General features: G+C 46.6%; 1 protein-coding gene across 2 annotated transcripts in view; it reads right to left on the bottom strand.

Annotated features, from left to right (window-relative positions):
• PUM2 (pumilio RNA binding family member 2) overlaps positions 1 to 24,410 on the bottom strand; it is an 886,789-nt gene that overhangs the window by 763,101 nt on the left and 99,278 nt on the right. The window lies entirely within an intron of this gene.

Raw genomic sequence — 24,410 nt, 5'->3', positions numbered from 1 at the left:
AGGTATAACTAACTCCACCAACATACCAATCAGAAGACGAACCGTTTGTAAAGATTCTAATGCCTGGCATTAAGGACCACTTCACAAAAAATAGACATACGAGAAAATACACAGGACAGAAAACAAAACTGAACAAAACAGACTCACTAAAACAGTGCAATAAACTAAGGTGAACTGCACATTGTGGGAGCACTCATAAGCAACCAAGAGCGGTAATGTTTCCTGTAATTGGACAGGCATAACCTAGCAATGCCCTATACACCACAGTCAGCTTAAAGAAAATCTAAAGTTGCCTCTATGCCATCGACCAATGGATTGTATGCAGCCACCTCAAATTGAACACCTCCAAAACTGACTTACTCATCTGGTGCAACTGGAAAAGTTATGACCCTCTCGTTGCCTGGCCACCAACTAGGACCACTACCAAAAATAGAAGATAATAAACTTTAGAATTGCCATGGACTATAAGCCTTCCATGAACAACCAAGTGGATAAACTTTACAGATATGACGTTCTCATCAAGAAAATGCTGCAACCCACCTTACCACACCTAAGATCCCCCCACAAGCTGCAAGCAACAATCCTGCCCTATCAAAACTAGATTACACAAATGGTGTTTATCACGGCTCAACATTATCAGGCGAGAGAATTTAGAACTCAGCTGCTTGTGTTATTACATGCAACGCTACAAGCCCATATCTCCCTTGCCTTAGGAGTACTCCACTGGTTGCCAGTTGCTGGAAGATCCTTCTTCAAGCTACTTTGTATGACCCACAAGCCAATACATGGCAAAGAGCGCTTTTCACCAAGAATCAAGAAGAAAATCACATTAAATCCAACAAAGAAACCTACACTCTAGACCGGCAGCCCCATCTCAAAATCCCTGCTTCCAAAAAACAAAACATGGTTGGGACATCTTTCCTTGTCCAGGCAGCTCACCTATGGAATTTCTTACTCCCAAATTTAAGATCCATAGAGAACCATCTCTTTTTAAGAAGACTAGTGAAGAGCCGGCTCTTCCCTCCATGATTACCATACTCACAACACAACCATGTACACCAATAGTTTGAACAAGACATCAAAAAAATTGCATTTAAAAAAGCCTAACCTCTGCTATGTATGTAACAATACATGTGTATTTCTACGTAACACACACACACATCTAAATATATATATATATATATATATATATATATATATATATATATATATATATATATATATATATATATATATATATATATATATATATATATATATATATATATATATATATATATATATATATATATATATATATATATATATATATCGAGAGAAAGAGCGAGAGAAAGAAATCTTAATAGGCATTTACAATTAATTGTGTAGGTAGGGGTCTGTACTGTGCATTGGCATAGCCAATAGGTCTCGCCTTTGGGTCCTTGAAGTATAAGACTTCGCGTTTACATTTACTTCATATTTAGGATGCAGTAAATGTAAACGTGAAGTCTTACACTTCAGGTTTTTTTTTTTTTTTTTTTTTTACTTACAAGGTCCCAAAGGCGAGACCTATTGGCTATGCCAATGCTTGTTTAATTTGGGCGCCAGGACATATTTTTTTAATTTCACACTTTGACCACGATCAAGGGAGAGAAAGGCAGAATAGGTGAGGACGGGCACTATGGGAAACAGTGACAAAGGGAGACAGAAGGGATGAAAGATTTTAGGCGAGAGAACTAAAGGCTGCAGCAGTGCCTTGTGGTAGACAGAGGAGGCATGAGGCGGGACAGGAGGCGACAGCCTCGGAGTTTACAAGCTCGTCACTCTGTAGCGCTGGCGGCCGGTTTCTGGGAACTTTAAAGCCTGACGCTTATTATTTTACAAACTCAGCCCTGGCCAGAAGGGACAGTCTGGCGCAGCACATAAGGATGTCTGCACACACCTCTATCTGGACCCCCTGGAGGGGAGTCCCGAGCACAGGGGTGTACACTGCGCAGCGACGCATGGACACGCTCCTCGCCCTTAGCAAACAAACACAGCAGGGACTCAACGTAAAATATGATTTTACAGAGATGCCTTGAGGGTGGAGATGGGAGTGCAAAATAAAATGCACGCAAGGAATAATAGATCATACATGGTTGCACGGGCGAGTCAGGCGCTGTGTATGATAATGGACTTCTTAAATGAATTATAAAAGTATGCATATGCCCACGCACTGGGTCTGCTGCCTCGGTATTAATACCTCACCATGCGTGGATCGGCGCTGGCTTCCCAAAGGCAACCCATATAACTGCCCTAAATGAACCGCGCAGCTCTGTCTCTATAGAGAGCTCTTGTACTCCCCAGTCCGAACTCAAGCACAACAAATGGTGAAATAAAAAGAGGATTTGGCTAAAATTAGACCCCTTTCGATGGCGAAACAATGCGCCAAATGCATGTTTGCATGTCCCCTTACAGTCAGGTGCTGGAAGAGGGGCACACACTAAACCTGGCTCCACAAACAGAAGTTCTTGCCACATCACATGCCAGCGATGCGACCAGAGCAGTGCGTGCTCTAAAACATGGCCCATCAACGTGCAATTATTAATCAAGAAAAGATATATGCAAACACCGGCACTAAACAACAAAGGCAGGCGGCGTACACCATTTTATGCATATTGACAAATATTGATTTAGGATGTGTGGCGCTAGGAATTTATGTATAGTTTTGCGCAAATGTGCATACATACACAAGGCGGAGCTGGCGCGGCCTTTGGAAGACGAGCACAGGAGTGGTGCGTGCGCTCGAGCCCGCAAAAAACAGATGGCATGCTGAACGTAACCGCAAGCCGTGGGTTGCTACATTCAGGGCAAAGGTGGGACATGCACCCACCTTTGCCCAATTGCGTGCTGCCTTCGCTCGCAAAGACCAATAGAAAGAAAGCAAAAAAAAAAAAAACACACGCACAAGCGTGTGAAAAGTACTGATCGATTCCAAGAGGTTGTTCTCCTAGAGCAGCGCGTGCGCGGCCTAGGCTCGACCTAAAAACTGGGATGTATATGGTAATATAGGTACGCTTATGCACTACAAAAATGTATGAATATCTGGATATATAACTGTTGCTGTATACATGCGTGTGTCGCCATAGGTTTAGCCCTTGTGTAGGACTATACCTGCTTATGTGTGTGTGTGTCAGTGCATGTACATGTGTATAAATCCAAAAAATACTAAGTGTATTGAAATAAGTGAGAGTGTGTGCGGCCTCATATCTTTAAACAAAAATTAATGATTAAGATGATCCATGAATATGCATGCACTATATGAGTATACAAGTCTGCCAATGTAAATATGGCAATGTGGATGTACATACATACTTGAAATTATGAACTATATCAGGTTTAAACATAAGAAATAAAACAATACAATAGGTCTCGCATTTCCCAGAGTTTGAGCTGTTGGCATTGTAACTTACAAAGCCATTTATTTATGTGTTTTGAAAACCTGCGAGCGGTGCTTAAACACGCACTTTGTAGTTAGAATCCTTAGTTACGAGAAGCAGGGTTGGCAGAAAGTGTGCCTCTATTACTAAATTGCAAATGCTTTTTAAACCCTGCTTTCCAGTTAAACCGTTCAGTCAGGAACAGTCAGAAAAGCGTGCTTGATTTTAGTGACAGGTGTGGTCACTTTGAGAATTGGTGGTGAAATGGAAGTTGTTGGGCACTGTGCACATTATTGGGTTGAGGTAACAGTGGTGATGTTCTGTGATGGGTCAGTCAGCAATTAATCCACATAGTGAGTAGTCACAATGATAGGCACTGTCTTGAGCTGGCGCATTGCTCCAGAAGGATGAAATTCCAAGCCTGTCCTGCAGTGATTTAACGGTAACACGAATTTCAGCGGAGCTCACCGGTGAGTACTTAAACCAATCAGTGGAGCTACTTTAGTTCTTTCCAGCGTGCAAAGCCAGCAACTTGGTTAAACTGAACCGCCCCGTAAAGCTGTCAGATTTAATCGCTTATTACAAAAAACAGTGGACCCTAGTAGTTGGGGGATTAAGATAAGGATAGACACAAACCAAATAGTATTTATGTACTTTGTCCAGCCGGACAGGAATTTATTTGGCGATGCACAAAATCAGAAAGTAATGTCAAGGGGGCACAGCCCGTGACCTACAGTGAACAAGACAAAATAACAAATATAGGCAACAGCGAGCAAATCGGTCTGTATACTTATAATCAGTGAACAGACTTGATTATAATTTGAGTGACCATTGTACATAGCATTCACAAGCATATTCAGTACATATGATCCTATTGTGTCGACGACGTTTCGATGCCGAAAAACAAGATAAATGGCATCATCTTCAGGACAAATATATAAGTCATGTTTGTCTTGGAATTATAAACCATTTGCCTTTCATGCTACATACAAACGACATTTGTTGGGAAAAAATAAGGGAGAGAAGGGAAAAACACTGTAAATACGAGGCCAGGCATGTTAATTTAGAACAGAAGTGACATGGATAAAATTAGTGATACGGTTTGCACCAAGCGAACCGTTCTTTTCAGGCATGCTTAGTGCTAGAACAACGATGTCATACTGTGCACTAAACAATGGTGCAGTCACTATATTTGGATAGTGAAGTGTGTTTAGGAACTGTGATCGGTGCTCGGCGTAGGCGGCGAAAAATAGAATAGGAGCTATCACCATGTTTAAAAAAAGACGGCGCAGTGCGAGAAGATATTAAAAACCACAGTTCCATTTGGGAACAATAGGGGAACCAGGTGAATTAAAAACCAGATCGTTACATATGGCGCAGTGCGAGACAATATTTAGAATAGAGGTGAAAGGGTCAAATTTGACCGGTGCATTAGCGAAGACTTAACGGTGCTGGGTACACAGTTGTCTATATAGTGATTAATCTGGTGTAAACGGCGCAATTGCATTAGAGGAAAAAGGTATTACCAAGGCTGGTCCATAAAGCGGGGAAGGTAGTTCAGGTACAGAAAGATTAAGACCTATGGGGAAGTTTAACAAACATAAGTATAGTGCATTCAGGGCAGATTGGGCGTGAGAGAAGGGGGCAGAGTATAATTACCATCAGTGGTGCGTCGATATCAGGATATCCCGCGTATTTATCAAGGAAACCGTCCAGATCACGGCTCACTGGGGAAAGGAAGCACGGGCATTATTCAAATTAAGTGACAGTGGGACCGGAGCAAGGCTATGCGGGTTAGGGATTGTATACTTACAGTGGTGCCGGTTGCAGATTTAATCGCGGCAGGTCAATAGCGCTGGACAGGAGTCAGTCGCTTCAAGTTTTTCACTGAAACAGCCGGGTCTGGGTGAAGATCTCGGGAGTGACACAGGACCACTTAGCACCTACTGCTATGAAGAATGGTCTTTTTTTTTTTTAAAAGAATACATATGTACTACCCCGAAAGGAGTATTAATACAAAACTGGAGGACCTTGCGAACCTACAGCAAGGGGTGGGAAGGGGTGTAGTTGGTAAGAACTTGGCCAGAGGTACCCTGGGCTATGTGGAGATCAGGAGAGGCAGGCATGTACCTCGGAACTAAAGGCTGCAGGTAAGAGAGGAATCGGTGTACAGGTCAGAAGAGCCAAGGAGGTCCGGTCCATCTACCGGATATGAGGCAGTGACGTAACACAAAATGATGGTGCCGCCAGCAGAATGTGGCCATGGGCCTCTGAGACTCCTATAGCTAACAGATGCTCATAGCTTTTGGCTGGAAGGAGTGGGAGCTTATAAGGATGCACAGCTGCGAAGTGCCCCACAGTTTGTGCAGCGCAATCGCTTTACACCCTGGAATGTTAAGCACACACTTAGAGTATTAACTATATGTCACAAAAAGGTAACGCACTGCTGGTTAAAAAAAAATAAGTGATTGACTTAAGTTGTCACTCCAAGTGCCGGGCTACGTGCCCACTATGGTTCTTGGTTGTTTAAAAAAAAGGCATGCAGCCACCATAGGCTGCTTCTCCAGGGAAAAAATGTGCGCTGCCGCTATCGGAAAAGCACGCCGCGCTTGCAAAAAATAAAATAATAATGCAGATGAAAAGGAGCAAGTTCAGAGAAAAATAAAGGCGTGCGGCCGCTATCGTAAAAGCGTGCCGCACTTGCAGAAAAAAACAAGCACACGAGTGGTGCGCGCTGAAAGTAAAAAAAAAAAAAAACGGAGGAGGCACGTCTGGCGAGTGGCGAGCGATGCGCTTAATGAGCCATGACGAGAGAGGAAAGCCAGATGGCGCCTCTGCGCGTAACCGCATGTTTTAGGCCACAAGCAAAAGCGTGTGGTGAGCTTTTTAAAGCTCACATACTAAAAGTCTCGCCAGAGCAGCGCATGCGCTGGCTCAGACGAGACCTAAAAAGTTATGACAAATTTATGTTTATGCATTACAAACACGTCATACTAAGTACCTATATACATGATCATTAGTTTTTTATGCATCTTTGTATGAGAATACATTTATCTCAGATTATGCAAATAGGATTACAGGGTAGGCATCTGTACGTATGCATACTGATTTTCATGCTTTCTATAATTTCTACTATTTAGATATTTAAAAACACTTCAAGTATATTCTCACAAACTATTTAGCGCCGTTTATGTAGCGAGGTGGTCTATGTATCAGTGGGTATGTATAAGGGTTTATGCTTCCATTTATAAGGATATACATATACTTTGAAATTGAAACACCCAACATACATGTAATTGTTGTAGATTGAATTTATAGAGCCCTTACTACTCCTGAAGAGGCTTAGAAGAACAAGTTACTTACCTTCGATAACATCTTATCTGGTAGAGACTAGCCGCAGATTCCTTACCTTAGAATTATCACCAAGCTTCAGACTGGATCTGGGAATTTTTTCGTGAGCTGGACACCTGCACACCGGTAGGTGGCGTTGATCCGCTCCGTGTGACGTCAAATGCACCGAAGTGGCGTGTGCAGTACCTATATGGGGGAAAACCCATTGCGCTGAGTCAGTTTCTTTTCATGACTTTCCAGGAGCATGGAGCCACAAAGAACAATAAAAACTGGAGTGGAAAACTAGGGCCCTGAAAGGAGAACTGACCTGTCCCTAAAAATCAAGTCGCAGAGCGGGGAGGACTGGTGGGTCAGTTAGGAATCTGCAGCTGGAGTGTACCAGATAAGCAGTTACCGAAGGTAAGTAACTTGTTCATCTGATAGAGACGTCTAGCCGTAGATTCCTTACCTTAGAATAGATATACAAGTAATACCTCCCCAGCGGGGAGTCTACAAAATAATTTCACACCAAAAAGTCCTGCAGGACCGAACAGGCAGTAGTGTTTAGTGAAAGTGTGCAGAGAGGTCCACTTTGCTACCTGGCAGATGTTCAGGACTGGAACTCCAGGAGCCAACTCAGTGGCCTTAGCTCTGGTGGAATGAACACGCGTGACCTTGGGAGGTTGCTTCTTGGCTAATGCGTAGCAGATCATAATGCAGAGCACAATCGGTTAGCAGATGGTCAGTTTCTGCACAGTCCGACATACCACACAGAGTAGGTCGTCCACCCGGAACTCTTTCCTGCAGTCAAGGCAGAACAACAACACTTTTGAGTCCAGTCAGTGGAGTAGCACCTCTTCCTTAGAGAAATGTAGCGGAGCATAAAAAGTAGGCAGGGAGATGAACTGGCCTGCATGAAAGGGAGTGACAACTTATGGCTGGAAGGAAGCTCTAGATGTTCAATTACGGGGTCTTGGATGACAAAGACTGAAACTCACTGACCCCGCCCTCCCCCCCCGCAGATGTTATTGCCACAAGGAAGGCTGTCTTGATGGTAACTAGCGCAAGAGAACATATGTGAAGAGGCTCAAAAGAAGCACGCATCAGAAAAGTGAGTATAAGATTAAGGTCTGTAGGAAAGTGGCTCTGTATATACTGTTCCCAAATAGGTATAGTGTGTACAGAGTCCACAGCCCCCAGAGGTTTGGCAGAGGCTAAAGTTAGATATAACCTTACTCTCTAAAGTGGTAGCTTGGTCTAGCAGTAAGGCAGTATCAGAGGACAGTGTAAAGCATTTGTTGTACACACTCAGTCAGCAAATGGTCTCACAAACTCAAGAACTGAACTCTAGGCCAATGGTTTGTAAATAAAAATATATGGTTGTTTTATTTTAGAACCAACAATAGGTATCAAAATATACTTTCTCAGAATGAGATGCTTTAGTTAAATACTTTGCAAGAGACAATTGACTTGGAATGCAATAGTTACAGTTTGTTGCAATAGGCAACACAATTTCAAACACAATAATACATTGAGCTCAATGGGAATTTTAAGTTATATGCAATGGATTACTTTCAGGATTACTTTTCAAACTCCAGGACTGGATCCTAGATTCAGCCCTGGGACAGTTCTTGGAAACAGGTGAGTAAATACGTTTTAGTTACTGTTGTGATTTTTAAGCAATATTTGTAGTTTGCAGAAATCGACAGAAGAAATTACCCAGAAAAACAGTCAATGGTTTCCTATCGGAGAAAAATGAGTTAGTGGTAAGTACGGTCGTAAGTACTTTTCAGGGTCAGTGCTGGGCACCAAGATCCAGCACTGGAATCTCTCCTAATAGCAGGTGAGTATTTCCGTTTTCGTTACTCGGTTGATTGTAGGTGAATATTTTAAAGTTTAGAAACTCCACACTTAGAAGAAATTTCAAGTGAGACCTGTCAATGTTACCCTATGGAAGAAAAGTGAGTTATCGGCTTTTGGGTAAGTACTCGACTGGCAGAGTTAAAGTTCTTGGCATAGACTCAGGGGTCTCCCAGGGTCAGGTAAGTACAGTTGTTACACCCTGAGCGGCACAGGGGCAGCCGGGTGCAGAGTGAGTTAGGCACAATGTTATCCTATGGGAGGCAGAGGGCCCTTGGTTGGTGGCTGCTGACTAGCAGGCCACGCGGCTGTGGGAGCTGGGCTCCTGGTCACTTGCTCAGGGCAAATGGGAAAGTAGGAAGGAGTAGAAGTTGCACTGCCAGGGCCACTCGGGCGGCTGGGTGCAGGGTGCTTTTGAGCCTTCGGGCGCTCAATGGATTGCAATGGAAAAGCTCAAGGACGAACAAAGGCTGCAAGCTCGAGGACGAAGATTCTTCAGGTGTGACCACCACTTCGAGAGGTAAGCTGGGTAGTTGGAGGATAGGTAGGTACCCAGGAGTCAGGCACAGAGGAAGCAGGTCGCCGGGTGCAGGTGTGCCTTTTGGTGTCGGGAAATCTTACCCTCTGTTGAACGGGGTTGGGGGGGTCCCTGGATCTGAGGCTGCAGGCGTCGTCCGGAGCGTCGAGGTGGGTTCTTGGGTGACGGATTCGGGGTCAGTGTCACCGGGGGGGAAGTCCTCGGGGGTCTTTGTCCACTCCAGCACAGGCCAGGCTTGGCGGGTGCAAAGTGTGCAGGGTTCGCGGTTCCGGGCAGATGCCAGGGGTTAGATACTTGCTTTGAGCAGAGCCACTGCTCGTGGGAGTCCCAGGTGCTCAGAGTCACAAGGTAGCCAGGTCCTCCGGGGTTTGTGAGGTTGCTGGCCACAGGAGGTGCCGGGATTTAGCAGGAGCTGGTTTGAGGGTCGACAGGCCGGTAGGGCTGGGGCCAAAGCAGTTGGTGTCTTCCTCTTCTTAGCAGCTGCACGGCACGTCTTCTTTCTTCTTGCTCTTCTTTGCTGTTTTGGAAACTGGAATCTAAGGAAGGAAGGTTCAGGGTGCCCCTAAATACTAGATTTAGGGGCATTGCAGGTAGGTGATGGGCAGGGACCACCGGGTCCCTGTCCTGGGGTAGGTACACCCCCTATCCTGCCACTCTCCTGTGGGAGGGGGGCAGTGACCTAGTCCTGATTGGGTAGGGCTCCCCATCTTCAAGATGGCAAGGGCCCGGAGGTGTGCTTCACCTCGCCTCCCCCACCTGAGGGGTGGGGTTGGCAGAGGCTGGCACATCCCCTGTCCTTACTTGGGGTTTCCGGCCAGTCTTCCCACCAGAGTGGGGGTTTAGAACCGGTAGGGGCCATCTGCTGAGTACAGCAAGTGGCCTGGAGAAGCTCACAAAGGCGGCATGCCTTTGAAGCTTCCCCTGCCCATCCTGGGGGAGGAGACCTAGCACATCGCCCAGGATGTGCATTGTTGCAGGCCCAGGAGAGCGGATGGCTCTCTACCCAGGGGTCCAGCAACATGTCTGCTGTGTGGCAGCTTAGGCAGCCCCTCAGACAAGATGTGGATTGTAGGTTAGGTTCAGAGGGCATCTCTAAGATGCCCTCTGTCGTGCATTGTACATTAAATCCCACACTGGCATCAGTGCGGGTTTAATGTGCTGAGAAGTTTGATACCAAACTTTTCAGTCCTCAGCGTTGCCATCATGGTGCTGTGGAGCTCGTGTTGACGAACCTCCCACCACCGTATACTCCTAAATGGCAGCACTGCACTTACAGTGCCCAGGAATGGACCTGGGTACTGTAGGGGCACAGGGATCATGCTCCCGTGTCCACACCACTGGCATAGGGCACCCAGCTAGAGGGGTGGCTGATGTATGCCAGGGCAGTGTAGGTGGTGGGTATGGCACACAGGGATGTGTGCCATGTCGACTCTTTGCTTTGTCTTGGACCCAGACACTCAGCCTGCAAGGGCAGTGTGTTTGTGTTAGGGTACAGGGCCTCTAAGGGTGGCACAATAAGTGCTGAAGCCCTTAGAGGCCTTCCCTGGTCACAAGGCCCTGGGTACCATTTACCAGAGGCTGACATGTGGCCAGGGTTTGCCAATTTGGGTTTTAGGTTTTAGGGAAGGAACATAGGCCCTGGGTACCTGATTGTCAGGAGTCCAGGGCACACTCAGTGGCCCGCAACCTCACAAACCCTGGAGGACCTGGCTACCTTTTGGCTCTAAGCACCTGGGACTCCCCTAAGCAAAGGCTCTGCTCAAAATCAGCTTCTAATCCTTGGCATCAGCCCGGAACCGTGAACCCTGCACACTCTGCACCCGCCAAGCCTGGCCTGTGCCGGAGTGAACAAAGGCCATGAGGACGACCCCCCGGCGACTTTGACCCCGAGTCCGGCACCGAAGGAATTCCCTCGACGCTCCTGACGACGCCTGCAGCCTCAGAACCAGGTCCCCCCCAACCGTGATCAACAGAGGGTAAGATTTTCCAACACCAAAAGGCACCCCTGCACCCGGCGCCCTGCGGCCCCCTGTGCCCAACTCCCGAGTACCTACCTATCTTCCAACTACCCAACTTACCTCTCAAAGTGGGGGTGGCACCTGAAGAATCTTTGTCCCCGAGCTTGCAGCCTTTTTCAAACCAGGAGCTTTCCCATTGAAATCAATTGAGCGCCCGAAGGCTCAAAAGCACCCTGCATCCAGCCGCCCGAGTGGCCCTGGCAACGTAACCTCTACACCTATCTACATCCCCATTTGCCCTGAGCAAGTGATCAGGAGCACAGCTCCCACAGCCGCGTGGCCTGCTAGTCAGCAGCCACCAACCAAGGCCCCCCTGCCTCGCATCGTTGCTGGAGGTTGCTCTGTTCGTGGAGCTTATGTACAGACTGGGACTCTTTTACTAAATCCTACGTTACAGTGGAGACAGTGGCTCATTTGGACTCGAGGATTGTTTGCGGAGGTCTAATTTGGTCGGGACTGCGAGGACCAGCAGCCCCGTGACTAGGCACAGCTGTGCCCTCTTCCCGCCCACGCTGATCTCCGAGCGCTTTTAGCGACTCACGGCCCCCGCTTCGCGGGATCCGTTCGTTGCTGGAGGTTGCTCTGTTCGTGGAGCTTATGTACGAATGGGACTCTTTTACTAAAGCCTACGTTACAGTGGAGACAGTGGCTCTTTTGGACTCGAGGATTGTTTGCAGAGGTCTAATTTGGTCGGGACTGCGAGGACCAGCAGCCCCGTGACTAGGCACAGCTGTGCCCTCTTCCCGCCCACGCTGATCTCCGAGCGCTCTTAGCGCCTCACGGCCCCCGCTTCGCGGGAGCCGTTCGTTGCTGGAGGTTGCTCTGTTCGTGGAGCTTATGTACAGACTGGGACTCTTTTACTAAATCCTACGTTACAGTGGAGACAGTGGCTCTTTTGGACTCGAGGATTGTTTGCAGAGGTCTAATTTGGTCGGGACTGCGAGGACCAGCAGCCCCGTGACTAGGCACAGTCACATGTTAACTCACAGAGGGATTTTTAACACGACTGCAGCCCGAACCGCTAGACATTTACACCAAATTTGGTGGAAAGGTAGATATTAGTCCAGAGAAGTGGCTTTCTGTGATTTGGTGTACATCATTTCAGTAGTTTTAGAGATATTAACTGAATCAAATTTGTATATCTAAGAGCGCGGACCCTCCACTGATCCACCCGCGGATCCACGCGCCACAGAAGGACCGTTAACGGCTGGCCGCAACCTGAGAAAAAAGTTGAGGCTGCTATTTTATCTCTCGGGGAAACCTTTCTCTGTGCTAAAATTTTGTTTGAATTCTAATTGAAGTTGTCAGGTGAGAGTTTTGACCCCTTGTGTATGTTTAAAATTAAAGGCAAGCATGTTTACTGTAGTAGGATATACTTAAACACTTTGATCTCCCACTCACACGATCCCAAGACCCATCGCGGGGCTCAGCAAAGCGCCTCCCCCCTCCTCTCCTGGGTAGCTCCACGAGTGATCCACGGAGAAAGCACACCCCTAAAAAATGTATATATTTATATATATATTATATACACACTTTTACACCACTCTTACTCTCAGAGACACTGTCATACCCTCTGGCATATCCATACAGGGACTTTCTCACCCACACATATAAAAACACTCACACCCACTCACAGACCCACTGAAAGACTTATGCACCCATTCATAGACCCACTCAGATACTCACGCGCTCACTCAGAGACCCATGCACCGACTCGCAGCCTCCCTGCGACACTTGCGCACTCACTCACAGATCTACTCAGACATTCAAGTATCACATCACAGACCTATCCAGACTCTCACGCACCTAACTCAGACAATCTACAAGAAATACTTAAGAATATTCCTATTGTGTGATTCAAATAAAATATTAAATAGGAATATTGAAATCTCAATACAACTTTTACGGAAAACCAAAAAAAATGCAACACCTCCAGGACAGATCCTACCTTAAAATAATTTTTTGCAAACCCTGCAAGAGAATATATAAAAGGAGAAACCATGGCATGAGATTTAATATACTCAATGTTTCATTTCCAAGTTTTAAGTCTATGTCTCGTTAAAAAGCCAAAGAAGAGCCACAGATAATATTTTGTGCTTCGCAACTGGCTACCCCAACCTAAGAATAATTTTGCAGTATACCTTTGCTATTATGCCAGTCATATGCCAATGGCACTATGGTGATGGAACTGTAAAGTGTTTGTATCAAATCAAGGTGCGGGTCTATGAAATCTACCTCAATTTTATACCAGCCCATCTGGTCAGGGCATACACCTTACTAAGTATCAACTTGGTCTATGTCCAGAGGGCAGAAATTGGATAGGATTAAAATTACCACTCCCAAGATTCCATGAGAAAGTATGTAATCTAGGCTATGCCGAGAGTTCCTGTTACCCATTCTGAAATGGTGTTAACAAAACCAGATGGCAATCACAACCACATGGCAAATTTGGTTCTTTTATGCCTAATAACAATATCAAGTCCAATTAAAAACCCCGGGCCATGAATTCCAGTACCTTATACAAAATCTCAATTGAGTGCCCTTTCAAGATGACAGAACTAATACTATTATCCAACAGACCCTTCCTTAACATCTAAAACGAGTGCAGGGAAGTATCATCGAATTTAATTGCTGGTGGTAAGAGAGTGTTAAATCACTATTTGTTTATAAAAAAAAAAAGTATCGCTCCAAACTACTTTGCAATTTAAGAACTGGTCTAACTCATCATCCAACACCTCTGAGTCCACATTTTGTTTTTAATCCAATGTTGGGTCTGGTTTAAGAAGCTCTTCTTCGGCTTTTCTGTCCATATGACTTGCATTTCAGCAAAGTTTGCATAATCAAATGGGATCCATGCTAGAAATTTTCTTTTCCTTTATTCCTGCAATTTATTTTTAACATTTTGCAATTAGAATCAACACAACTTTACACTGGTAACTTCTAGAATGATAGCTTCAAAATTTAAAACGAAATTGTTACTTACCAGTAGCTTGAAGAGTTTACCCAATTCACATGCTGTGCTTTATTCCGCCATCTAGTAGTTTGCTCCGGAATAGTCTTTTTTTCCTCTTTCTTTTTGGGTGTCATTGACCACCACTTGGTGGTATTTCCGTCCCCAGTGTGACATCAGACGGTGCCCCAGACGTTCTTGTGCATAGTGCCATCTTCTTCTGGGATTTCTTCCTTTTCTATTCTGGTGTGCTTCCTTTCTGTGCCTGTAATTCACCCATCTGTTTGTGTTAGCTCCCATTTCTGGGGAGGTGGATGGGTCGCATGTGAATCTAAAAAACTCTTCAAGCTCCAAAACTACTCCTACTGGCAAATAGCCATTTCATTTTGCATCATGAATCCCTTTCTGGATTCACATGCTGCTCATTAGCTTACATAGCGGTATCCCTTCCCATGGGCTGGTTGAGATGAAATGAGGAAGTGTTTGCTAACAGGTGTTGTCGTTTTTTTTGTCTCATCTGGGCTTCTTTGTTCATTTGGATGTTCACACAATAATGCTTAGCTATGGTGTGTGGTGATGCCATGTCACTGCTGCACAGATTTAACCCATTGCGAAGTTTGCCAGGAAGGCAAGTGTTGTGCTCTTCTTTTGTGCTGAATGGGCTCTTGGGCGCGCGGGCAGTGTTATCCCTGCCTTGGAAAAGCAAGTTTGTATTGTTTCTAAAATCCATCTTGAAATTGTCTTCTTGTTACTGGGGAACCCATGGTTGCTCTTGCGAAGGAGACAAACTGCTTTCCCTTACGAAACATTTTGGTTTCTGCCAGGTAGTACATTAGGGTCCTCCTTAATCTAATGTGTGTAGGGCTCTTTATGTCTGGGTTTTAGGGTCATTGAAGAAAGGTTGTAGCTGTATACTTTGGTTAACATGAAAATGGGTTACCACTTTTGGCAGGAAATGTGGGTTAGTTCCGAGAGCCACCTTGTCCTTGTGTATTTGGGGGTCTGGTTCCTGTATTTTTAGTGCCTGCAGTTTGCTTACTCTGCATAGCGATGGGATTGGGATTAGAAACCCTGTCTTGAGTGTTAGTGATTTTAGATCCGACTTGTGTATAGATTCAAGGGGTTTGTCATTAACCGTTAGCACAGTATGCAGGTTCCACAATAGTGCTGGACCTGATCTTGGCAGAGTAACTCTTTTTGCCCCTTCTAGGAATGTTTTTACCACTGGATATGTGAAGAAGTGGTACATGACAGGCTACTATTGCTGCCAGGTGTAGCTTTAAGGATGAATGTGTTAGCCCGCTATCTAGCAGATGAGTAAGATACGTTAGCACCATTACCTGTCTGATCTTTCCCAAATATATGTGTTATTTGTGCAACAGTAAATGTATCTTTTTTTATTTTGCTGCTTAGCATTGGTGTGTAGTTGCTCTCCTTGCCTCCCTAAGGATTTAAATTGTTGTTCTGGGCGATAGTTGGAGGTGTCCAAACTCTAAGAATTCAACAGCCGGGCTGCTAGCCTGAGGGTTGATGGCTCTGGGTGGTACACTCTCCCCTCTTGAATTGTTAGCAGATCCTGTTTTGCTCGGATTGTCATCTTTTGTCCTCTGGACATCTCTAGTAGGTCCGAGTACCAAGCGTCTCTGGCACATTGTGGTGCTATGAGGATGAGGTGTGTTCCTGGTTGTCTGGCTTTCTCCAGCACCTTCATATTAGAGGAATTGGAGGAAAGGCATAAGCAAATCTCCCTGGACAGTTTATTGACGGGGTAGTCCTCTCTGACTGGAGGTGTTAAAGCCTGGAGGCGAAGTGTTGGCATTTTGCATATTCAGCTGTTGCGAACAAGTCTACTTCTGGTTTCCTTTTGTACCATTGCAGTGACAAACACTGGGGCACAGGGGGTGGTAGAGTGTGGAGGTCAAACTCGGGGTCGGGCTCCCAACATTAACCAATGGAGACTGGGAGTGATCGAAGTTGCACTGTTCACAAGTAAAGCGGTGTCAGAGGTCCATCTATGGGAGTTAAGGTAAGCACGGGGAGCACAAGTCAGCTTCAAACTTACACCCTCAGCGGCACAAGGACAGCCGGGTGCAGAGTGACAACACAGAGTCAAGGGCCCATTGCAAATCAATTGGGGAGATCGGTTTTGGAGAAAGGCTGCAGGTTTGTGCCAGGAGGCTGAACAAAGGAAACCCACAGCTGCCCAGGTAAGATCTGATTCTAGGGCACGTAGAGATACTGTTGGTCAAGCTACCCAAGGGCCATAGGCTTCAGGTGCAAGGGTGTCCTTTGGCACTAGGAACAGCTTATCGGGTAGGTGGCAGTCAAACGGAGCCAGCACGGCTGGCGCCAAGTCAGTCACTGTTCCTTCTTTCTTGCTGGGGTGGCTCTTCGGCGTCCAGGCTTCATAAGTCGTTGGCAATCTAATTTCAGGGTCTGGGTGTGCCACCTAAATACTAGACTTGGGTATGTTACAGGGGAGAGACAAATGGGGACCAACGGGTTCGTTACCTGGGATGTATATGTCCTCCATTATGCCACCCTACTGTGGGTGGGGGCACAACCCTAGCCCGGATTAGATATGTCCCATCATCTTCAAGATGGTGGGCACTGGAAAATGTGCTTCACTTTATCTCCAGCACCTGAAGGGTGCAGTTGGCGAAGGGGAGCACACAACCTATTCTCACCTAGTTGTTCCGCAAGTTCTCCTGCCAAAAGTGGGTGTTTAAACCGGGAGCTGCCATCTGCTGCTAGCAGCAGAGGATGGGGTCGCATTACAAAGCAGGCAAGGCCTTTGAAGCTTCCATCTCGACGACTGTGCTCATCCCTGGGGTGGTGGTGCAACACCGCCGCCCAAGATGAATTTTATTTCTGGTCTCAAAGCAGGAGCTCTCGACACAGGGGTCTAGAAGTAGGTCTGGTAGTGGCATGCTGCCTAAAGCCAGTCAGCGTGCACACCAGGGTTGGTAGGTTTTCAGGGGGCTCCTCTGAGGTGCCCTCCGAGTACATGTTTTGATAAATACAACACTGGCATCAATGAGGGTTTATAAAGGGGAGTTGCTTATTCCCAAACACTCCTGGGTTCAGTGAAGCCCTCATGGTGCTGGGGAAGAACAAATGTTACTTACCTGTAAACTGTGGTTCTCCAGTATTGGTGTCTTTCATAGATTCACATGCTTGAATATTCCCCGTCGTCGAAGTGGGAGTCCCACGGTATATATAAAAAGCAATAAGTATCATGTATATATACGTATACACATACCTAACCACATAAGAGTATATACATACCCAAATAAACATCTATATATAGTTCAAATAACATATCAAGTTAAAAATACCATAGGATAGCATTGAGACATAGGAAAGCATTGAGAAAAAGAATCACTTTGCTAACATATCACTGTCACTTTATAGTCCAAACTCCAGCCAATCAGGCGCTAGCACCCTCTAGAACCTTCTCCTCAGAGGCTCAGGCCCTCAGATTTTCGAGCACGAGAGTGACCATAGAGCCGAAAGAGGAGAAGAGAGCCTCTGAGGGGAGGAGGGTGGGTCGCATGTGAATCTATGAAAGACACCAATACTGGAGAACCACAGTTTACAGGTAAGTAACATTTGTTCTTCTCCAGTATTTGGGGTGTCTTTCATAGATTCACATGCTTGAATAGAATAGTAAGCAGTAAACAGTATTCGGCTGACCAAGCCGTATTGATATTGCATGTAATACAAACAATGTATTTAAAACGCAATAATAATAATAATAATACCCCAGGAGGAGGGAAGTAGCAGAGGCTCACCTTATTTAAACAGATTTCGTAGAACTGCCTGTCCCACAGCCGTGTCTGCTTCGTTAATGGATTCCAGACAGTAGTGCTTCGTAAACGTGTGCCTGCTGGACCACGTAGCTGCCCGGCATATTTGATGGATGGGCACACCAGCGAACAGGGCAGTGGAAGATGACATAGCCCTCGTTGAATGGGCTCTCACTCCCGAAGACAGAGGCTTACCAGCCTTTTGATGGCAAAAAGAGATTGCTGATGAAACCCAACGGGCAATAGTAGGTTTGGTGACAGACTGTCCTTTGCAAGCACGACCGTAGGCCACAAACAACTGGTCAGATTTGCGAAAGGATTGAGTCCTGCTAATGTAGAATTTTAGACATCTCTTCAAGTCCAGAGAGTGTAAGCTTTGCTCCGCCGGGGTTTGTGGATGCGGGAAAAAAGTCTTTAAGAGCACTGGTTCGTTAAGATGGAAATCGGATGGCACTTTAGGTATAAAAACCGGATTAGTGCGGAGGATGACACAATCCGATCTGAATTGAAGGAACGGAGGCTTTATTGTAAAAGCGTGAATGTCACTGACTCTGCGGGAAGAGGTCAGAGCAAGGAGGAGGGCCACTTTCCAAGTTAAAAATTTGACATCCGCTGAGTGGATAGGTTCGAAGGGCGCCTTCATAAGCTGAGCCAGCACGATGTTCAGGCGCCACGTGGGTGGAGGACGCCGAATGGGCGGGAACATGCGGAAGAGACCCTTGAAAAATTGTTGTATGACTCTGGATGAATAGAGAGAGGACGAGCCATCTTGTCGGTAGCGAGATATTGCCGCTAGAAATACCTTTAAGGTAGAGTGTGATAATCCAGACTGCGCTAGTTGTAGGAAGAACGGCAGAATGTGTTCTGGAGGAGCGTGCACAGGATGAATGTGGGCGGAAGCACACCAATGACAAAATCGCTTCCATTTGAGCTTATACGTTTTCACTGTGGATGGAGCTCTTGCCTTAGCTAACACCTCCCTGCAGGCTGGAGGAATGTTCAAATGAGCAAATTCAAGGTGCTCAGGTTCCAAGCCGACAAGCTGAGAGATCTGGGATTCGGATGGCATATCCGACCATCGTTCATTGTGAGCAGATCCGGCTTCAGGTGGAGAAGGATGGGCTCGCGTTGGGATAGGAGAAGCAACTCCGAAAACCATGCCTGCCGAGGCCACCGTGGAGCTATTAGAAGTACATGGCACGGTTGTTGTCTCATCTTCCGCAGCACTCGCGGAATCAACGGAATCGGCGGAAAAGCGTACGCAAATATCCCGTACCAATTGATCGAAAGGGCATTTCCGCACGACCCTTCGTGGGGAAACCAGCTTGCGTAGGACTGGCATTTTGCATTCTGCGGGGTTGCGAAGAGGTCGATTGTCGGGTGACCCCAAAGGTCGAAGACGAATTCCAGCGTCGGTTGATGTAACTCCCACTCGTGGGTTGATGATGCTGACCGACTGAGTGCATCCGCCAGAGTATTGGAAATGCCGGGCAGATGAATTGCTTGTATCGTCATCTGATGGAGTATGGCCCAACTCCAAATCCTCTGCGCCAGACGGGAGAGCAGTGGAGATCTCGTCCCGCCCTGTTTGTTCAGGTAGTGCATGCACGTGGTGTTGTCCGTCTGAATGAGGACTGACTTCCCTTGGAACTGCAGGCGGAAGGATTTCAACGCCAAGAAAATGGCCATCAGTTCCAGTCTGTTGATGTGCCAGCAACGCTGAGCCGCTGACCATAGGCCCTTGACGGATAGATCTTGAAAATGTGCGCCCCAACCCTCCATGGATGCGTCCGTGGTAAGGACGAGTTCTGGGGTTGACGACAGAAAGGATGTTCCTGCTGCGATGTTGGCAGGACAAGTCCACCAATGCAGCGCTTGAGCCATGCGGGGTGACACCACGACCTGATCGTTGAAGGAACCGGAAACCTGGCGCCACTGCTTGTCTAACTCCTCTTGGATGATGCGACTTTTTAGTCTGCAGAGAGGGATCAAAGCGATGCAGGAGGACGCCATTCCCAGAAAGGATTTTAATATGCGGACTGAAACTGACTGCTTTGCTGCGATGGAGCTCGCAAGCTGTTGAATCCGTTCCTGACGTTCTGCTGAAGCGTAGGCCATGGTTGTGCTCGTATTGATACAAGCGCCGAGAAAAGTCTTGCACGTAGTCGGCGTGAGTTGAGATTTTTGCACATTGATCGACAACCCCAGGGACTGAAACAGATCGAGACAGCGCTGGGTATCGAGGGCCGCCTGGTGAGAGGATTGAGCTTTGATGAGGCAATCGTCCAGGTAGGGGTATATCTGAATACCCTCTTGTCGTAAGTGAGCCACCACCGGGGCTAGGAATTTTGTAAAGACCCGCGGGGCTGAGCAGAGTCCGAAGGGTAGGACTTTGAATTGGTAGTCCCTGTGGCCCACTCGAAACCGTAGGTATTTCCTGTGACGTGGTAGAATGGGCACATGGAAATATGCGTCCTGCAGATCGATCGTTGTCATGTAATCCTCCTGAGAAAAGAATTGGAGGATGTCCTTCAATGTGAGCATCCGAAAGGACTGAGTCTTGAGAAATTTGTTGAGCAATCTGAGATCGAGGATCGGACGCCATTCCCCTGATTTCTTTAGTATGAGGAAAAAACGGGAATAGAATCCCAACCCTCTTTGATATTTCGGAACCACTTCGATGGCACCCTTGTTTAACATTATTTGGATTTGTTTGAAAAGTTCTCTGAGATGGGCGGGTGGTGGCCCGGATGGCGGTGTGCGTGGAGGAACCTTCACAAACTCTAGGGCGTGGCCCCTTGAAATTATATCCAGGACCCAGCGGTCCGAAGTGATTAAGGACCAGGTTGAAAAGAACTGGGAGATTTTTCCTCCAACGAGAACTAGAGGACAACTGGGAAAAGGAAGTACTTTCCGTACAGAGTCACTGCTTCTTGGTTGAATTTCCTCTGTAATTCGACTTTCCTCTGTATGACTTGCTATTTTGCTGTCTGTAGGACTGCTGCGGTTGTGAATAGTACCGCTGTTGCCCCTGATTGTACGAGCGGTATTGGGACGAGGAGCCACGAAAGGATGATGATGAGGAGGTGCCGCGGCCGCGCGCACCTCGAAAGGGCTGCTTCTTAAACTGTAGAGTGCCGAGGGAACGAGCCGTATCCGTATCCTTTTTAATGGTTTGCAAGGCATCTTCTACATGCTGGCCGAATAATGACTCCCCGTCATATGGCATGTCCAAAATCTTAGCCTGGACCTCTTGCCGAAAAGAGGTTGACCGAAGCCAGCCCTGTCTTCTTAGGACGGCTGCTCCCGCCAATTGGCGAAAACCGGTGGATGCGATGTCAACAGAGCAGTCAATGATCTCGGATGACGCCCTTTCTCCCTCTTGTAGGATTTTCTGAGCTTCCGCTCTTGAATCCTCCGGTATAAGTTTGACCAATGCAGCCATGTCCGACCACATCTGTCTATCATAACGGCCGAGGATAGCCAAGGAATTCGCAGCCCGGACCGTTGTTGACGCCATGGTTGAAAACTTCTTGCCTATAGCATCCAGGCGACGGCCGTCGCGGTCCGGAGGCGCTGACATTGGAGATGATGGATTCTTGGAGCGGCGCTGTGCCGCTTGTGTGATCACTGAGTCCGGCTTAGGTTGAGACACCAAGCAGGCTGGGGAAGAATCCGGAGCTTTATATTTTTTCTCCAGGCGTGGGAGCACCGCCGGAATAGAATTAGGTGTCTTCATTAATTTTAGGCCTTCATTCCATATGAAGTCTATGATTGGCACAGCTCGTACTTGTTTCTGAGGTTGGGACTTGAAGTCATATAAGAAACAGTCCTCTTCCCTGACCACCATGGGAAGGTGAAAGCGTTGTGCTGCTCTCTCCATCAGCTGATGGAACCCTGTTATGTCGACAGGTGGCGAGTTGACTGGTGACCTTGGCGGTGATGCGGGCGAATTGATTTGGTAATCATCCCAGTCCGCCATAGTGTCGTCTTCTGGGAGCTCGCCCTCTTCCGTATCCGGATTGTCCATATTATCATCCTCTGCATTGAAAGGCAGTGCAGGTGTGGAGGGCGTGGGTATCGTTGGCAATATAGGAGGTCGAACCTCAGATGGCGCTTCACGTGGAGTATTTTGAGGGGATGCTGGAAAACGACGATTATAGTCCTCCAACATATATTGGAGGTTGGAAACAAGCTGCACAGGAAGCTGCATCATAGGAACCGGAGCAGAGGTATTTTGCTCTTCTTCCTGTTCGTAAAATTCATCCTCCTCAGACTCTTGGCATTTTATATGGAGCTCCGAAGGACTATGAGCATCCCGAAAAAGAGACTGATCGCCTTCATCCGAATCGTCCTCATCCCCTGAGGGAAATAGTTGACGAGGTGGCCGTGGTCCAGGTGGTAACATCACTGGGTCTAGCATGGCCTTACGACGAAGCATTAAGGAGCTGTCCACAGACCCCGGTGCTGGTGTTGACATTGGCACCAATGGCATTGTCGCAAAATTTGACCCTACCGTCGTCGAGGCGACCGTCGACGAAGCAATCGTCGACGGAGCTGCCGTCGACGAGGTTGTTGCCGTCGACGGGACTGTCGTCGACGGGGTGGCTGCCGTCGACGGAATGGCTGTCGTCGACGGAATGGCTGTCGTCGACGGAGTGGCTGTCGTCGACGGAGTGGCTGTCGTCGACGGTGTGGCTGTCGTCGACGAGGCTGTCGTCGACGAGGAAGATTTCCTCTTCTTCTTTTTACCCATCGTCGACGGAGTTGTGGACGTCGACGGAAGCGCCAGCTTCCCAGTCGTCGACGAAGAAGTGAGTGGTATCGTCGACGAGACAGTTCTAAGAGACACACATACTATCGTCGACGGAGAAGACGTCGACGAAGTCAGTGTCGTCGACGAAGGATATCTACTCGATACCGTCGTCACCGTCGTCGACGAGGCTGATGAAGTAGCCGATCTCGTCGACGGAGGGGCCGTCGACGGGCCCGTCGACGGTTTTGAAAGTTTCTGACTGGAAACATGTGCTGACGGAGTCACAGGCGCCTGAGAGCTACGTCTCGGGGGCGCAGACGTGGAGACAGAGACCTTGCCTGTAGACACTTCCTCAAGGTGAAGTCTCTTCTTTTTCAGAAAAGGAGATGGCAAGTCCTGGACACTTCCACGCTTTGAGGAGACTCCTGTTTTGACAGAGGCTACACTTTCCACCTCAGAAAGTGGGTTGTCTGTGTCCTTTAGTTTTTGAAGCCATATCAAAAGGCGACCTTCTCTATCTTTCAAAGTTTTGTGAGAGAAAGTTCTGCAGATCTTACAATTAGCCACCTTGTGATCAGGATACAGACAATAAATACATTTCTCATGGGGATCCTCAGAGAAAAGTCTTGACTTTCCGCAAGATGAACAAGGACGGAAAAGAGATTTCTTACTTGCAGACATGATGAGAGATAAAAAACCTCAAACCAGAAGAAGAACTGAGCAGAGCTCAGGGAGACTCCCTTCACACGACGTGCGGTAGAAAATCTGAGGGCCTGAGCCTCTGAGGAGAAGGTTCTAGAGGGTGCTAGCGCCTGATTGGCTGGAGTTTGGACTATAAAGTGACAGTGATATGTTAGCAAAGTGATTCTTTTTCTCAATGCTTTCCTATGTCTCAATGCTATCCTATGGTATTTTTAACTTGATATGTTATTTGAACTATATATAGATGTTTATTTGGGTATGTATATACTCTTATGTGGTTAGGTATGTGTATACGTATATATACATGATACTTATTGCTTTTTATATATACCGTGGGACTCCCACTTCGACGACGGGGAATATTCAAGCATGTGAATCTATGAAAGACACCCCAAATACTGGAGAACTTGAGTTGTCGAATTTCCAGCCCATGTTCTCTTTACGGCTTCCCTGGCACCTACAATATTAAGAATAGACTTACATATTTTAGGGGTATAGCTGCTCATGCATTTAGTGTGGTCGAGCAGTAAAGCAGTATCAGAGGACAGTGTTAAGCATTTGTTGTACACACTCAATCAGCAAATTAATTCACACACTCAAAGACTGAACTTCAGACCAATTATTTTTGTATGAATTATTCTTTTAGTTATTTTATTTTCTAGAACCAAGCAAGCCTGGCACAGGTAAGCAATAAATACTTTACAATAGTAATGCAGTTTGTAAACAGTTTGAATTGTAATTGTAAATGTACTTTGTTTTGACTTACAGTATGGCTGCAGAGAAATGCAATACTTTGTAAATACAGTACACATACTTGAATGGGCTTTTCAGTAAAATACCAGTTAAGTTACTTTTTGGATTACTTTTCTTACTTAGAGTAGTATACCAGGATAGTACTCTGGGACATTTCCTGTAAACAGGTAAGTAAAATTGTTTTGGTTAAATACTATAATTGTCAAAAATTTCTTTAGGTTTTCAAACGTCACACTTTGTAATTTTTCCAAGAAAAAAACAGTCAATGTTATCCTATAGAGGAAAGGAATATGCTA

This window comes from Triturus cristatus, chromosome 6 (genome assembly GCF_964204655.1).
Source record: "Triturus cristatus chromosome 6, aTriCri1.1, whole genome shotgun sequence".
Taxonomy (NCBI): Eukaryota; Metazoa; Chordata; class Amphibia; order Caudata; family Salamandridae; genus Triturus; species Triturus cristatus.
The sequence above is the reverse complement of the archived record's forward strand: the minus strand, read 5'-3'. Positions and strand labels throughout refer to the sequence as shown.